Source organism: Oryzias latipes, chromosome 4 (genome assembly GCF_053564925.1).
Source record: "Oryzias latipes strain Hd-rR chromosome 4, Olatipes_Hd-rR_3.1".
Classification (NCBI taxonomy): Eukaryota; Metazoa; Chordata; class Actinopteri; order Beloniformes; family Adrianichthyidae; genus Oryzias; species Oryzias latipes.
Window position 1 is genome coordinate 20,448,866 of NC_136240.1, and position 18,307 is coordinate 20,467,172.

At 38.0% G+C, this 18,307-nt stretch overlaps 1 protein-coding gene across 6 annotated transcripts in view; it reads left to right on the forward strand.

Moving 5' to 3' along the window:
• lrrc7 (leucine rich repeat containing 7) overlaps positions 1–18,307 on the forward strand; it is a 126,461-nt gene that overhangs the window by 21,069 nt on the left and 87,085 nt on the right. For 3 of the 6 annotated variants that reach the window (XM_078946041.1, XM_020702499.3, XM_078946039.1), the window contains exon 2: positions 10,091–10,343. The exons of 1 other annotated variant lie outside the window; for it this stretch is intronic. The gene's annotated coding sequence lies outside the window, so the exon portion shown is untranslated. Of the gene's footprint in view, positions 1–10,090; positions 10,363–18,307 lie in introns of all 6 variants that reach the window. 2 more of the 6 variants (XM_078946037.1, XM_078946040.1) reach the window with 1 other exon arrangement.

Genomic DNA, 18,307 nt, shown 5'->3' on the forward strand with positions numbered 1-18,307 from the left:
AAGGTCATGGCGTAAAAGTGAACATCTTGCCGTAGCAGCCAGTCCTCGGAGAAATACCGTCTGCTGTCTGCTCAGTATCATCTGTAATAAAGCATCTAATTGCTGCTATGAATGTGGTTCACTGTTTCAGTGAATATGCTCTGTATAAATAAATTAGGAATAAATAATATACTTTGTCTAGGAGAGTACTTGTTAAGCAAAGAAATCATCAATAATACTCCCCAAAAACAGGACATTGTATCAAAATGCATTACCATTTTAATACCAAACAAAAAGTAAGATTACTTTTTGCCAGTTGATAGAGATTCTTTTTTGTGAGAAATCTTGCCAAATGTAAATATTTTTTCTTCCTTTTTTTTGGGGGGGGGGGCACATTCTCTATCACACATTCTGTCATGAGACTGGAATAAACCCAATGCAATTGTGGAGAAACACCAAAGTAGCCACTTCATTTTAATTTGTCACTGATTAAGAGTTTTTTGGTATCCACATTGTTGAAGAAATGTTTTCATTACAGAGAAAAGAGTTGGAAATTTAAAAAAACTATCTAAATCAAATAAAAGGCTCCAATATTATATTTTACAGTATTTTCATTTTAATCTTCTATATTTACAAAGGACACTATCTCTCTGTTATAAAATTGTAATTTTCTTACGGCACCAACAAAAATCCTCCTCCTTGTCCGTTCATCTGTTTAGGATGTTTTCACTGAGTCCGTGTGTCCTCCAGTTGCCACTGTGTTAGAGGGGTGGGGGTCATTGCCTCTGCCCTATGATGCCAGCTGATGACCTCCCTGTGTGGCTTGTGTTGGTTTATCCTCGTGTTGAGGATCTGCCGTGATCGCCATTATTGCTGTACTGTCTGCTGTTGGCGCTGTGTGGGTGGGGTGTTTAGGTTTCCACTTTGTTTTCCACTTTCCGTGACATCATTGTCAATTTAGTAAACACACCTTAGCACAACCGAAACTAACATAATAACACTTCTGCCCGTGTTATGTGAAGTATGTGGGCCTGTATAGATGTGTGCATGAAGGTTTGTGCATTCATTGTTAAATGTGTTTCACGTATATTTATGGATATTTCAGGGTGGGAATGTGAGTGCTTGTGTACCAAAATCAACCCTTTAGTAAACATTTACATGTTTATTATTAATGACAAACTTAAGCAACATCTGCTTTTTCTATCTACATCATTTTTTAATTCTTTTCTTTCTCCCTCCCTTTTCTGTTTGATCCAAAACTTGAAAGGAAAATACGATATTATATATGAACCAACCAAAAACATACCAATAGTGTAGTCTCAGATACAATATAGGTCTATACAAGTACATACCATGTGTGTCAAAAGATCACAAAACCCAGGTTATAAACACTATTTTTTTAATGTCCTCTGCCCAACAGAAAAACCTCTCAGCTCCTTACTGTTTGCTCTGCTGCTGGAGAAAACAAGTACCAGTAAAATAAAAGTGAAAAGATGTTGCTATCAACTATCTAACATGAAGGAGAAAGTGTGATGATAGGGGCTGTTTTGCTGGATGAAGATGTAAAACCAACAGTTGCCACAACTGTCTGCAGCACTGTCCAGTTCCTTCCATGCACCAAGTTGGTCAGGAGCTCATACAACAACAAGATAATGATCCAAGACATTCGTCTATAATGTGGCAGGACTGCCTGAGTACAGTAGAACTAGATGATAAACTTTAATAAGAACCTTCAGTGGCTAGCTATATCTCTAAACTCAAAACTTGTTCATCTGGTTTGGGATGAACTGAACATAAGAGTGTAAGAACTCAATGTTTTATTCTTGTTTACCATCTTCTTCTTATGTCCTTAGGAAGTCCTGACACATTTATGGGGACTTCCACAGAAGTTATCAGAAGAAGAATCAACTCCTACTGTAGATAGAAAGCCATGACTGTACATCTGTAAAAAAAAAAAAAAAGGGCTACTTTTATTAATTTAAAGTTTGGTGAACAGGTATAAATTGATTCCAGGTAGGGCTGCACGATATGAGGAAAACTTGCGATATGCGATATTAGTGATCAATATTGTGATAACGATAAATTTGCGGTAAATAAACAAATAGAAAAAATAAACAAAAACATCATTCCCATTTCATTGCAACAGTTTAAAAATTATACTCGAAATGACCCTCATCGACATGGGGGACAAACGTCAGGGTGGCTAACCCTGGTCCTCAAGAGCCTCAACCCTGTCTGTTTTCCAATTCTCCCTAGACTGCTCGATAATGATAACCAAAATCAGGTGTGTTCAGTCAATCAGGATGTGAAATCACTTGAGTCAGCCAATCAACAGCAAGCTGGTTAAGGAGAGCTGGAAAACAGGCAGGGTTGAGGCTCTTCAGGACCAGGGTTAACATAATAGGCCTCCATCTGATTGGTCAACAATGGGAAGGCGTCCATCTGATTGGTCAAAGCAAAAAGGGATTTATTTGATTCGTTAAATGCTTCAAGCTGCTAGAAGATTGTTTTAACACATTTTGGGTTTGTGATTTATTGCGATATTCGCCGTCTTTTGCGATATGCATATTGCAGAGCTGGATATTGCGATAACGATAAATTTGCGGTATATTGTTCAGGCCTAATTCCAGGTGTTGTTTAATACAATCCTTCCATTTCAGAGTGAAACAAAACCATACACTAAATACTTTTAAGAAAAAGGTAAACACTGAATTTTTCTTAAATTTTTGACCAGTACCCTATAGGCAATATTAAACAAAATGTAGGAAATGGGACCATAAAAATGTGCTTTTAGATTTTCTAACAAAAATAATTTTGTTCAGCTAAGAGTTTATTAGCAAACAAGCAGCTTTGAGTGTGAATATAAAGCAAGCAGCTCCTGATCTGCATGAGAAGTCATGCGTGATGCATATGTTTTATTGACATTGTGAATATACTTCAATGGTGTGAAGATTCAGACAAGGCTTCAAACCTAGTGAGTGTATCATCACAAGGTTTGCAGTGCACTGACCCTTCAGAAAAAGAGCATCTTATGTAAGGCAGAGTTGCCTATGTGTTGTATTTAATCTGATCCCTTAAAATGCCTCTTTCTGTGGTTGAAATTAGGATTAGATGAAGATTTTGGTTTTGCCTGTATATTTCTTTTGTAATGAAAAAATTGATTAAAAGCCCAGAGATGTGCAAATTTAATCACAATAATGCAATTTTAACTGTGCCTCTGTTCTGGAGCATGCAGCAGGTGGAGCCCTGATTCCAGTGCTGCATGCCACAAGTGTTGATCTCCTTTTGGATTCTCTATGAAGAGCCATAAATAAGGTACCCTTCACTTTTTGGATCAGGATTTAATGAGAGATTATTTTAATCTCATAATCTCAAGACTGAAAATCCAAAGAGTTAGAAATAATAGCTAAAGTGCAAGTATTTATAATAAAAAAAACAATAGAATTATCTTTAGACTGTTTAACTAAACATATTGTTTTGATTGTTTTTTTCTCTTTTGTTGAATCAAACCTAGAAATTGTTTTTTATATTCACAGATATTGTGAAAAATAAGGACTGCATGCTGAAATTGTTCACTTCAAGTCTTCTGTTTGCCAGATACAGTCAAGAATAAATCTTTACGCACATCCTAAAACAAACACATTTAATAAAAAACAGAGAAATACTTAACCAAGTATGCTTGCAAAAAACAGCCATTACTTTAGATTCAGCTTTTGTGAGCTTGTACACAGATATGTCTTTTTTTTAGTTGATTTCATGTCTTAAACCTGCTATTATTCCTTTGTTTTAATGCTAATTGAGGATTGAGTAGCATTTTGGTTCTTTTTACTTCATTATCTAACTCTCTGTGTGAGCATCTCAAAAACACTTCAGAAAAGACGTATGACTGCCAGTTATTTAAAAAGATGACAGTTTGGGTTATGTCAAATGATGGGTTCACATGTCACAATATCACTGTGGCACTGGGCTCTTTTGCTCTCAATGTAATGCTCCAGCTTGAAATTTTTTCCTCTGAGGGACCAAATAAAGACTTTTCTTATCTTATCTTATCTGATAGACCTTGTCCTACATCTTGACAGTAGATACTCATTAAGATTGTACAAGTATTGCTTATTTGTGGAGTTGCCAGTAAAAAAAAAAAAAGCTTATTTCTCCTCAACCCAAAAGAAAAATAAACAAGTTTCTTATGGACTTTTAAAGGTAATTTAACAATTTATTTTCATTTGTTCATTTTGGGTAGCAGCAATTAAAGCGGCCAAACAAACAAATAAAAAATAGGAAAAAACAAAAGCAATTTGACCAGAGTTATAAAAAGTAGCAGCACAGTTTAGGTTTGATTCTTCTGATAACACAAAACTCCCAATAGAAAGAAAAGTACCTTATAATAATAAATGTTCTGTTGTGTGAATAAAAGCTCTTCCTATGCACTCAAGACAAACATGGAAGTGGAGTGGTAATGGTTTGTTTCCATTCTAGAATCAGTCAGTCAGAGTAATAAAGTTGTCATCATAAAGGTAATCTGTCCAACAGGTAAAACGTGGCGAAATCTAGGCCAAACAGCAACAAGAGCCACAAAATATGCAATACTTGTGCGTTAGGTGAAACAAAATGCATATTAATGTCTGCAAAAATAAAGGGAAGAGACAGTTTGAAACCAATGGATGGATGGATAGATAGATGGATGGATGGATGGATGGATGGATGGATAGATAGATAGATAGATGGATAGATGCTTGTCTTCACTGTCCTATTAGTTTCCATAGTAACAGAGTGTTGCTGAGCTGGTTGTTGGGCAACCCACTCAGCCTGGACAACATGCAAACGCATTCTTGCATACACAGTCATTTACCCTCAAGGACACACCTGTATTGATGACAAGATAGAAACAGGCAAACAAATGATTTAACACATACAAACACTGTTGAAGGTCAACAACTGTTTGTCCACACCCTGCACCCTCACACATGATGCTGCTCGTTTGGTCCCCACATTGATTACGAAAAAAACAAAACAATCAGAAGACACTCTTGCTCACAATCTCGTTTAGATCTGGTGTGTATGAGAGAGCTATAGCCCACTCAGTGCACCGCAGAGACAAAGACAGAAACAGAAATACCAAAGTAGGTTAGAGCACAGCATTCTGGGAAATCAGGATACCCCCTGGGCTTCTGCAAGAGGCTCTTTCTTTCTTTCTTTCTTTCTTTTTTTCTTTCTTCTTGTAGCTTGTAGCTTCTAGCTTCCTTTTTTTTAAAACTTTTTTCGGTTTTATATTGAATCTCTCTTTGTTGTACATTTTGTTTTAGGCTTTAGTCTCTCCTTTGCACTTTTTAAACGTGATACATTTTTAGGTTTGCCCCATTTTTTTAACCCCTCTGTTTCTGTCTCAAGTTGTACCTGTTTTTTCTCTCTCTCCACTGTATGGAGACGTTTCAAATTTGACAAAGATTAATTTTCTGCCAGTTTTCACCCTCATCTGTACTCAGCTGTTGTTGTTTCCATTCTGGAACTACGTGCAATATCCTGGTTTTAGATGGTGAAGAACTAAAGTCCCCCTTTTTAGAAAGGAAAAAAGAAGTATACAATCCTGAAAAGCTCCTAAAACATTAACTGATTATCAAGCAGATAAGGGACTGTGGCATGTGAAGCTTTAAGGATCTGATTACAATTTGAAATTAAATAAACTTTAGAAGAGAGCTACATATTATCCTTGATGGACAATTTAAATGGGTTAGAAACAGTGAAATTTGCATCAACTAAACCTATTCAGCCAAATCTTTAAAGTAGGAAACTGCATCCAAATCTTCTTAAAGTAATAATCTGGTATCAGTTCAGTCAGGTATATTCATTGCCTTCCTCTTTTTGCTTTTGTTGACACTAGAAAGCAACAAAAGTTACTGACAGAGAACAGGGAGGTATGCAGTGAGGAGAGAAAAGCCGTTCTGTTCTGAACTCCAGAGGAAACTTGTGGAGTTGTTGGCTTCCTCCCCAGTGTTTTAGTCTGCCCACCACAATGCTGTGAATTACAATGAATCTCCCGAGGGACTCCTATAACTCAGCCCAAGCAGACTTAATTGTCTTACAGGTTTTCCTGATGTAAGCAGCTAAATGACTGTACTCTGTTTCTTGAAACGGTCAGAACTAATCGTTTGATTAAGTAAAAGATTGTCAAACATTTTAAGTGTAATTTCTCGTCTTACTTTTTTTTCCTCCCTTTCTTCCACCCACTTCCCTTTTTCTCTTAGTCCTCTAACTTCCATGCTAGCACATATGGCCTGTTATCTTTCTGCATCCCGTCATTTCAACTGAATTGCATACCCTGTACCTTTTATGTGTGTGGGAGAATGTGTGCAAACATTTTATTATTCTGATTTGCTTTTGTGTGTGTCTCAATGTCTGTCCAATGTGTGTGGGTCCCAGAAAAGACGGACCTCAGGGAGTTGTGCTCTACTTTTGGTCCTTTATTAATTCACCCTTCGCTCCCACTCAGTTTGCCAGGATTCAGGAGATGGAGGGATTGAGAGAAAGAGGTCATTTGAGGGAAGGGAGGAAAAACCAAAGTGATTATGTTTAAATGAGATTGTAAACACCCATGTTTGCTGACATTGACTATGCGAGGCAATTGGTCTTGAATTTAAAAAAAAAGTTTCTAGCAACAATTATTTTACAGACAACATGCAGCTTTTACTCCAAGAGTAGATAATGTTTTGTTTTTCTCCTAATAAAAAACAGATGGTATAGGCACTGGAGTCAGCATTTATAAAATTCCCTTTTTTTTCATGGCAGAGAGTTTTATAACAGTAGAGGAGTATAAGATGAAATGACAAGATGTTCATATTAAAAACAACTGCTCACTTTTCAGTTTTGATGAGACAGCAATGTCAGAAAGGAACAAAAACAGGTATTTTATGTGATATTATTAGCTTTTTAAAATAAATAAATCTGATCTCTAAACATCCTCCGTGTCTTCAATGCAATGTAATGAGACACAGACAGACAGGAATGTGAAAGTATCTGCTGTAAATCCAACTATTGCTCACATCCATATTTATGAAGCTAGAAACTATGTCCAGTAGGAGAAACAGCAATCCGTGTTTATGAATGACTTATGACGTAAATAATTACTCTGTTCGGACAAATTAATTAATGTGTGGGAACGGAATATTATCTTGTGGGAACAAGATACTATTTCGTTAGCACAACCTAATTATTTCGAGGGAATGAAATAGTATTTCGTGGGAACTGAATATTATCTTGTGGGAAAGAAATATTATTTCGCGCAAACAAGATATTAATTTCTGGGAATGAGATATATATATTTTTGCTAATGTCAGGACACGGGCTCCGTACTTTACATCTCATGACGACAGGTGAGGAAGACGGCAGGTAAAGCACTGCGTGTCATCAGTCTCTCACCAGACCACACTTTCCAGCTTGAAACGTGTTTCAACCAGGAACTAAAAGCTCCCGAACCGATCCAAACCCACGCAAAATATGTCCATCGACCAAAAGCATTTTTTTTCCTTCAGTCAGAATAAAACCGCTCTATTGAGCTGGAAACCGCCCAGTAAGGCTGGCAATGCTGCCTCTGATCGCTAACTTGCAAGTCTCTGGACTTGCTGCTGAATAAAATACACCATTGCTTCAGTAGGACGCAGGACGATCAAACGCTTTTACATGATCCATCTTATGCTAGATCAGTGATTTGGGGTGTTTTTTTTCATCACAGAGTTAAATAATGATAGATGTAAAATTTATTTTAGACACTTTTATTAAGTGTTTAATTTAAGTTAAGTTTGGAGCCAAAGTAGTTCGATGCATGTTTGCATCAAGGAGTTAAAAAAAAGCTGGACCTACATTTAAAAAAGTTAAAAAAAATAAAAATGTAGCTTTTCAAAAACTTAAAAAAAAAAGTGGGACAGTAACTTAACCCATAAGGACCCCAGACCCAATTTATCTTGAAATGAAAATTATGTGGGACATACCACAAATCAAGTGGACTACAGAACTCACTTCAGATATTTTTCTTTAACATGATGATGATGTCACCATGGGTTATTTTGGGTTAAATCTAGGATGAAAACATGAATTTAAAATGATAAAATTGTACAAATCGGAAACTCCGATCTGGTGTGATCATGTTACGGAAAAAGCTAACCCATAATAAAGAAAAGCCAAAAAATCTCAAACTGGACTGAATGAAAAAAGACAACTAAAACTCTACATTATCATTCATTTGCTTTTTTGAGGTCTCTCTGTTTACATAAATACAGCAAAACGTAGAAGTCATCTGCTTCTCCACCTGTTCTTTCATGTGTCTGATTATGTTACGAAGTCACTGCAACGCCAAACAAACTCCAAGATGGGGTGATGCAAACCACATTTTATTGAAAACTGCAATCACCTCCACTAGATGTCACTGTGTTCAGCGTGATAGACAATAAATAATCCCCAGAGATTTATAGTGATCAGTTTTAATGTACTCTCACTTGATCAGCACAGAAAGGCCTGAAAAGTTTTTTGTTGCTGCCAAATCATTACAGGCCTCTGTCCCCATCACAAAACCTCCAAATTGACCCGGCTGCATCTGTGTGGCATAATGATCCGTTGAATGTCATTAGGCTGGATGCAAGACAAATCTGACTAGCCGCACACTGCCAGTGTCTCTATTATCTCATTAGTTTGACTTTTCTTCTATTTTACTGGCAATGAAATTTTCATTTTTACATCGCTGAGCACTGCTATCAGTTCATTTAAGTACACTGTGGATTAATGAACTGCCCATGAACAAGGAAGAATGCTGTACCAATTAGTGTTGAGGCCATGTAGTCATTTTTAATCATGTGTGCTGTAGCAAAAAGTGGTTGGATGGAAGCTATTCTCAAACCTTGAGTTTGTTTTTTGACCCAGTGAAATGACCCAGAAATTAAAAACACATTTGAATTTGGCAAATTAAAAGAAAAAAGTAGTCTGTTGCTCCCTTTCCTTGTCTCCTTTGAAAAAATAAAATTGTGTCTAAAGTGCAAGGAGATAATCCAGTCCAACAATTATACACCGGTATGTCTATCAAATTGTCAGTCATTTATTGTGGACTACTTGTTGTATAAACTGAAATTGTTGAACTGATATCACTAAAAGTCTGACACTGATTGACTTTTTATCTATTGTAAAAGCTTTCCAGTGGTTTTTTCGATGATGATCAAGCCATTTTTAGCCAAAATCAAAGAACCTTGTATTGTTTTCTAGAACACAGTTTCTGCACGGCGACAAGAGTTCATTAGAAATCCTCCTCTGAGTTGTGACTGTTGGTGCAGAGTACACATTTATTTCATGCACTTGCCCTCTGCACTGGCTGTTTTTATTTTTTTAAATACTGCTTTTGTTATCAGGCAGTACTTCTTTTGGATAATAATACCCTCAAACTGGCAGCCGTCTTAATTGCATTAGATTATTAGGACTGTTGTGTAGTGGAAGCAGCCCCCAACAGGACTCATTTTAGATAATGAAAGTAGGTTTATTGGACATATTCTATTACATTTGTGGGCCAATCCAGGTGAAGCACAGCAGGCTGCTGCTCTGAAGATGGACATGGAGGCTAATCACCCTGCCACAGCAACTGGCAAACCCTGTGTAGAACAAAAATAAATAATAAAAGAAGGAAAGGAGTGAAATTCAAGTTGATTTAAACCAATCTCGTGATCTCAAAAGTCCAGCTGAACAGGCCATCTCTCCTCTAATCACTTTTTGACTGCTTTATGCTGCAATCTCTAAGATTTGAATCTGGGTCTTTTGAAAGTCAATACGCAGGGTACGCCTAACTAAGTAATGGTGTCAAATATTTCCATATTTCCAACATCACATTGAATCTGTCAGGTTGTTCTGAGCATGCCTTTAAAGGACAAGGAAAAAAAAATCATTAAACGCATGCAATACATTTTGAAGAATTCAACAACCTAAAATGTGTAAAAACAAACAGGGGTTTGTTTTTGATGGGAGTAGCAACTAAAAACTAGCTAACCAGCCAACTAGCACACATTTGCTTCAAAAATCTTTTAAAAGCGACTTTATATTTGAACTAATTAACTCCCTCTTTTCTTGTTCTTTTTTTGTGTAGGAACAACTGGACCTGCAGGCAGAGCTGTGGAATTTATCAAAAGCGAAAAAAAGCAACCCCAAAAATGTTCAGTACAGCACAATTCCCATAAGGGCTTGCACACAGGCCTCATGAGTGGAGTTACAAGGAGGCAGAGATGAACCTGACCAACCACAGACCGTCACCTGGGAACAGAAGTTCCACCCATCATTGATATCTGGGGTGACAGACGGAGAACGAAGCCTTTTTTCCCACCAGAGTCTTGGTAGATCGGGTAGGATTAATTTGTTACTGTAAGCAACTTTTCAAAATTGTCCCTTTGTTGTGGAAGATGATGGTGTGTGAGAGAAGAGAATGGGATGGTATCTTGGTCTCTGTGTGGTTTTGGAGTTCCCTCCAAAGCCAAGAAGTGGATGAAAGAATAAGGTGGAAGGTCCGTTTTGTGAAGATCAAAGCTTTCTGATGTGATCGTTCAGGTTCTTTGCAGGTTCAGTGAGGCTGAAAACTGTTTCAAAGCTGCTCCAACTGTTATGTTTTAGTCATTATCATAGATTGTGTTCAGCTTTCACTTTTAGTAAACCGGGTCTCTTTTCCTGATGCTTTAACTTAACCTTAACCTAAATGGGAGTCACACATAATGGTGCACACTAATGGATATAGTCCTAACAAGAACTTTTTCATCTTTTGCTCTTTGCATGTGTGGATATTTTTCACAAGTATGGGTCAACCTAAACTGCCTTTTTCTTTCCTTTTGTCTATCTATATCTTTCTTTCTCCTCTTGGGTTTTTCTGTCTTTCATTGCCATGGAAACCCATCCTACATATATCTGATTGCCAAGCCAGGAAAAGTAGGGCTCAGTTTGACAAGCATGGTTGTATCAGCCACTAGGATGCATCTCAGACCTATCCGGGAAACCCTGTCTGGCGTCTATAGTATATTTATCTTTGAAGGCCTTATTTCTTCCTCTGTTTTCCCCCAAAGAGTTTCCCAATATTGTCTGTCCCAAGGAGAAACATCAAGCTGACCTCCAACTCTTTGAGAATACTGCATAGCTGTTCCAACATTCATAGAAATATTTATGATGATTACAATTTAAGATTGTTTAGGAGGTGAAGTTAAATCTGGCTTAAACATTTCTAGCAGAAGGACAATAATGAACTAATTCTATTTACATAACAAATTTCCTAAACACCCTGAACATTGACTTGTTTGACATTTACACATCTGCAGAGGGTTTCAGGGTTGCCTGTTTTTGTAACGCTGGAACAATTTCTTGATTGACACTAGTCTGCTGCAGTGATGTTTGCAGACAGCAATTCCCTTTCAACCTTCCATCTATCCATCTTCAGATCCCGCTGAATACCATTTGGGGCTATGGGGTTGCTGGAGCCAATCCAGCTGTTGAGCAAAGTCAGGGTACACCCCTAACAGGTTGTCAGTGTATTGCAGAGCGATTGTCTTTCAGTGAACTACAAATTTTTCAGTTGCTACTGTAGACAATACATTTTTACCATACTTTCTATATTTTATTTTACAAAAAAAGAAGAAATGTGTCCATGTTGGACCTGGGTGGCCACGGAAGACACTGAGGGAAGCAAAATAGTTATTTGTGGTAAAAACAAAGAAATAAATAATGATACAAACCAAATCCAACACAACAAACTTCCGAACAGATCTATTTCCATTCATGGACACTAGTCAGAGATCAATGAGTCGTTGAGGTCTATGGACAGTAACAAAATCTCTTCCTGCTGAAAGTGAAAACAAAAAGGAAAAGAAGGAGATGCCAAAACAATGACAAAGCTCAGACTTTTATAAAAACTGTTACATTTCCTGATATTTTTTTATGTTTGAAGCAACTTCCAAAAATCATAATCAGATGAAGGAATAAGTAAATGTCAGAAGGCAATATTGCCATTTAAAAAAAGAAAAGGTACAGAAATTGAATAATACAGGAGGAACTTCTAGTAGAATTACTGGTCCTGAACACTTCAGCTGATACCTTTTGGATGAAAAAGAGGAAACCAAGTTTTGTGGCAGGCCCCTCTAAGAGTGTTTGTTTTGAGAAAGGAAACAAACTTGTGGCAATCCCAAGACCTTGTGATTTCTTTCTGAAAAAGCTTTTGTTTTACTGTACTTTTGATTAACCGCTGAAATAAGTACACCTGCAAGATGTGTTCTATCCAGTCACTGGCTCCAAATTCTTATACCTTTTCAGATTTGTGCTAGGGTTCATAAAACATGCATGGATACAACAAGGATTGCCTTTTCACTAGTTCCTCTGGGCATGTGAGCATTTTCTCTTTCTCTAAAAAGAAATGTCCACCTATACCAATACATTTTGATTATGTGTGATGCAACATTGAAATAAGATTGAGTGCTGCAAAATGCAAAATAGCCAGACTAATAAAGTTATATTAATCACCTTTTATTCTTAAAGTGTTTTTTGTTTTTGTTTTAAGGTTTCAGTCCACAAAAAAGCCTTAAAACTGTGAAAAAAATGCAAATACACAACTTGAAAAAAATGTATCTAAACATTTTGATATGAAATTTTTGCAAATGCCTTTTCAATGACAGTATTTAAAACATTTCAACAAGTAAATAACAAACATCCTCAGAAAGTCATTCATCATGATAGTCTCATAAATGTGTAAAATAGGACATAGTTGATGTTGCATTATTTTATTTATTTTTTTAATATTGACAAGACCTTTAATGCAGTTACATGTGAGATTACTGTGTTCCAGTTCCTTCAGCATTACAAATAGAATTAATCCAAGCAGCTGGCATGATCATATATTATGTAATTTACTTATTTTCTTTTTATTAGCTTTGCTTGAAAAACATACTCAAACATGCAATTATATCACCATTTGCGAAATGGGTATTCCCCTTAAGGACGCAGTAGGGGTCTTAGCAGCAGGGCTATGCTGTTTTTTATGCTAAAGAGTGTTGTTTCAATGTGAGACCACTGCTTTTAAAATATGTGATATTTACATTTTCTTTTGATTGCTTGTTTTCAAGACGGTCTTTTTTAGGAACTCTCTTTTAGAAGAAGACAGCAAAGCAGCAAACAATTGTACAAAGTCCCAGTAAGTGCAGCAGATGCAGCAAAGGGACAGAAAATTCCATCTGAGCTCAAATGAACAGAGTTAATAGCTTTTATGAAAAAGTCCTTTATGACTCACTCCAGGAGGCACATTACAGAAACATCAGAATGAGAAAATCCTTTTTTAATCCCACTTCAGAAAGCAATTTAGGCTTTCTCCACGACACAGGACGCGCCGCTGCATGCAGCATCAGTCAAGCTGCAGTTTTAGAGTTTGTAAATCAGCCTGAATCTGCTGCAGAGGCATATATTGTTTGATCTAGTGGAATAATTCATGACTGAATCTGTATTTTAGATGAGCACGATGATACCATAAACAAGCTACACTTACTTTATTTTTTATCCTTTCAGTTTTTAAATAAGAGGTTTTTCAAAATGCATCTCAAATCAAAATTTCAGTGTTATTATAATGATGGTCTGCATTAACATCTAAATTGTTTTTGTATTGATGATGTATAAAAATGTGCAGGAACAGCAGGATCCAGACCATTTTATTTGGAAGTGGCTTACACTTCAATGACGTTACCTTTTGAATAGGATAAAAAATGAATTTGCCAGTGTGAGGGCACAAAAGAAAAGCATGCTGCAGAAAAAACAGGGCTAATACTAACGCGTCCAGGAGCAAAACCAAAATTATGTCTTGAGATTTTGTTTACAAAAATATAAAACAACTTTACCACTATTGAACTCTATACTAACCAGCTACTTAATTAGGCACAACTTACTAGTACCGGGCAGGACCCCCTTTTGCCTTCAGGCTTGCATTAATCTTTGGTGTCATAGATTCAACAAGGTGCAGGAAACATTTCTCAAAGAGTTTGGTCCATATTGGCATGATAGCATCACACAGTTGCTGCAGATTTTTCTGCTGCACATCCATGATGCCAATCTCCAGTTCCACCACATCCCAAAGGTTCTTTATTGGGTTGAGATCTGGTGACTGTGGAGGCAATTGAACTCCAGTGAACTCCTTGCCATGCTCAAGAAACCAGTCTTATCCTGCTGGAAGTAGCCATGAGAGGATTAATTCACTGTGGTAATAAAGGGATGGTCAGGTTCAGCAAAAATACTCAGGTACGCTGTGGTGTTGTGAGCATGGTCATTTGTTACTAAGGGGCCTTAAGTGTGCCAAGAAAATGTACCCCACACCTTTACACCACCACCACCAGCCTGAATCACTAGCCGCGGTTACATGGGCAAAATATCTTGATCGGATCAATGGTCGGATTAAAATTCAGCCGTGTACATGGGCCCAGAAAAACTTTTTCTGATTAGAACAAACGTTCACGTGGTCACACTTTCGGTCAGTCATTTGGGCATGCGCAGTAGTATTGAAAATACAGGAAGAGGAAATGAGTCCCGCTGTAAACAAAGTGAGCTGCCACATACATTTATGCAGCAGCTCGGTAATATACGAGACGATCTTCTGAATGTGCTTTTATTAATGTAATGAATAGTTTAGCAACCTGGGGGTTAGCCCCTAAGGCTCATGGGAAGCGGGGAGTTTTAGGATGAAACCTTGAGTCAGAGGGTTGGAAACTGAAGTGATGTGCATACTGTTGTGTTGTGGTGTTCAGTTCTGCAGCTATGGGAGGGTTGAGGGGACAATAACCCTCTAAGGTGGGGGAAGTGTAGCAACCTGGGGGTTAGCCCTGCCCTGAGCCCCTAAGGCTCATGGGAAGTGGGGAGTTTTAGGATGAAACTTTGAGTAAGAGGGTTGTGAACTGAAGTGACCTCCATGCTGTTGGGGCTGTGTGTGGGTGCTGGAATAAACGGGCTTGTTGCTCAAAAGTAGATATTGCCTCTTTCACTGTTTCTTCCAACCTGAGACTGTCCGGGGTCGTGCGGTGTATGGGGCACGGACAGCTCTCCAAAGAAACCTCCTCAACATCCTCACGAGCAGTTTGGCTTTCGCTACCCCGCTTAAGTGACGGTCCGGCCGGATCGTTACAATATTACAATATTATGAAGCGCCTGTTTGCTCATCATTTTATTTTTACTCCGTTTGGTCAGTGCTTTTTTTTGTGGAAGAACGGAGCCAGAAGAAGCCAGGGTTAGGAGAGGCTAACACAGGCTAACAACATTAGCCTTGTTTGATGAACACAAAATCCATGCATGAAATACTGCAATCTGCATCCTGGCTGCACTTAAATATGTGGTAATAACATCAGTCTTTATTTTGTCGGAAAACGACTGGAAACACAAATCCACGTGATTGTTTGTTTCTAAGGACTGAGTGGCATTTCTGCTTTGAAAAGCTCACAAACCGCCCCAAAGCCGCTGTGTGAGCTGGCTGCCCAAGCTCTGCTTGGACACACAGTTCTCCTGAGTCCGGCAGTCAATAACCCAGAGAGGCGGGTGGGAAGCCCCCCCCCCCGGAGCGCACACGTAACAAAGCACCACACCCCTGTCCGCAAACACAGAGCTATAAGTCCGGCTGCTCTGCTCACAGACACGATTCACTCGCGTGGAGCAGCCGGTCAGTCCCGTCTGTGCTTAAAAGCTTTCTCTGAAGCACCTCACCTTCTATGCGTGACGTAAACCAGCGCAGTAGTGACACACGATCGGAATAAACCGTGTACATGCAACACGATCCGATGAACAAACGGCATAACCCACCAACTTCGATTGGAAAGAAATTTTGATCCGAACGAGTCTGAACGGTGTGTTTACATGACGCATTTTTTCTCTTCCGATCAGGCGTTCTTTCCGATTACTTTGTCCATGTAAACGCAGCTATTGACACAAGGCAAGGAGGGATCCATGCTTTCATGTTGTTGACCCCAAATTTGAACCCTACCACAGGAATGTGGCGGCAGAAATGGAGACTCGTCAGATCAGGCAACATTTTGCAGTCTTCTATTGTCCAGTTTTGGTGAGCCTGTGTGAATTGTAGCTTCAGTTTTCTGTTCTTGACAGAAGTGACACATGGTGTGGTCTTCTGCTGCTGTAGCCCATCTGCCTCAAGGTTGGACTTGTTGTGCGTTCAGAGCTGCTCTTCTGCAAACCTCGGTTGTAACTATTTGTGTTACTGTTGCCTTTCGATCAGCTCAAACCAGTCTGGCTGTTCTCCTCTGACCTCTGGGATCAACATGGCTTTTTTGCCCACAGAACTGCCGCTCACTGGAAATTTTCTCTTTTTCAGACCATTCTCTGTAAACCCTAGAAATGGTTGTGGGTGAAAATTCCAGTAGATCAGCAGTCTCTGAAATCCTCAAACCAACTCGTTTAGCACCAACAACCAAGTAATTTCAATCCCCTTTCTTCCCCTTTCTGATGTTTGGTGGTTTGAACTGCAGCAGATCATCTTGACCTTGTCTATATGGCTAAATGCACTGAGTTTTTCCCATGTGATTGGCTGATCAGAAATTTGTATTAACCACAGTTGAACAGGTGTACCTAAAGTGGCCAGTTTGTATAGTTTGAAAAAAAATTCTTTAGTGGAAACTATATATATTAGTTGATGTTTTTTTTCAATTTAAAGATCTTTTTATTTATGTGAAATCAGTCTTGGAGCCCAGCCTACACTGTAGTTACTTTGGTGTTCAATTGTTCTGAGATGGATGAAGATTTATTGAATCATGTCTACAGTTAAAGCAGCTAAAATGTAATTTTAGCATATCTATGAGAAATATGTGGTAAAAACTAGACTAAAGCACACCTTGATGCACACACACAACTGATTATAGTTTTCATCTTATAGACTTAAATGTATAGAGGGGAGTGCTGTTAAAATATTAAAAGTTACATATCAGCACATGCAGAAGTGGACTAACTAAAAGTTGCCCTGAACTCTAAACAAAAATACAACTTTTTGCACCTCAGTGGTTTCATAAAAATTGAGATAAAATGTGTAAATAATTTAGGTTTTTGTTCCTTTCTCTGTTGCCAGCTTAAGTGCTTTTAGCACCTTTCACCTTGGATCTAATATTGAGAGAGGTGAAAGCTGTGTAATAATCCTAAATTTGTCAAGATCCGCAGTAGCCAAACAGAAATGAGAAATAACGGCATTTCCCTGGCCTGGTCCGTCTTTTCTTTTTTTTCTTTCTATTTGCTCGTCAGCTGTCATTGTTTACTCCCCTCAGGTATTTTTTCTTCCTCTACGAGTTACGCGAATGGTCGCCATAGAAACAGAGAGACTATGGCAAAATGAGAAAAGAGATTGAAAAAAGAATGGAAGCAAAGGAAATTAAAGAGACTGACGAGGAGAGAAGGAGGGCAGACTTTAAGGTCCCCCACTTCACAGAGGCTCCTCAAATCTCTTTTCTTTTCGTCTGTTAGAGCTGTCAAACCTTGCTTCCATCCACCCTTCCAGTGTTCCCTCTAATCTTTCATCCACCCTTTTATCCCTGTGTGCAGTGGAATTTGCATTGTAAACATTGTGGTTTGTTGCTCTAGGTAAAAATTGCTTGTTAACAACATTATCTATTTGACAGAACAAAAGATTTTCTGTGCCTTTCTTTTTTCTTGATTCTACAACGTCTCTAAAATCTATTTATTTTGTATTTTATTGGAAACAAGAGTATTTAGGATCTCACATAGTTGGTGAATTTGCACTTAAATAAAAAAAAGCTATAGAATAACATTTGTCGGTGAATAGAGCGGGTTATGTGCTGGGTAGAGAGGAGAGTATCTCATTCTTAATCTCATTCATATATTCATCAGCAGATAGAAGTGCTGACGCAAGTGAGAGGGAGAGGAGGCAAGAAGAGAGTGTGAAAGACAAAAAATGGGACACAAAGTTTGAGGGGATGTGTACAGATCTCCATCATGTGACTGCTGATCAATTTAGCAAACCAGCAGAATATTGAAAGTAAACCCACAATCTTTGTTTTTTGTTTTGTTGTGAGATAAGTTAATGAATTTATTAATTTCAATAATATCAATTAATTTCATAGTGCACTGCAAAATGATCATCTGATTCTGATTCTGTTACATCCTGCAACAGTGTTACAGATTAATATTAAACATGACCAAAAATTGTAAAACAAATTTTGAACATAGTTCCATGAGTTTGTGTGTATGACTTAATAATTCATATTCTCCTCCCATTTTCTTTAAATCACCTCAATTATTTTTGCACATTTCTTCTAAAGTACATTGTGGATGTGCTGCAAAGGCGGTGAAG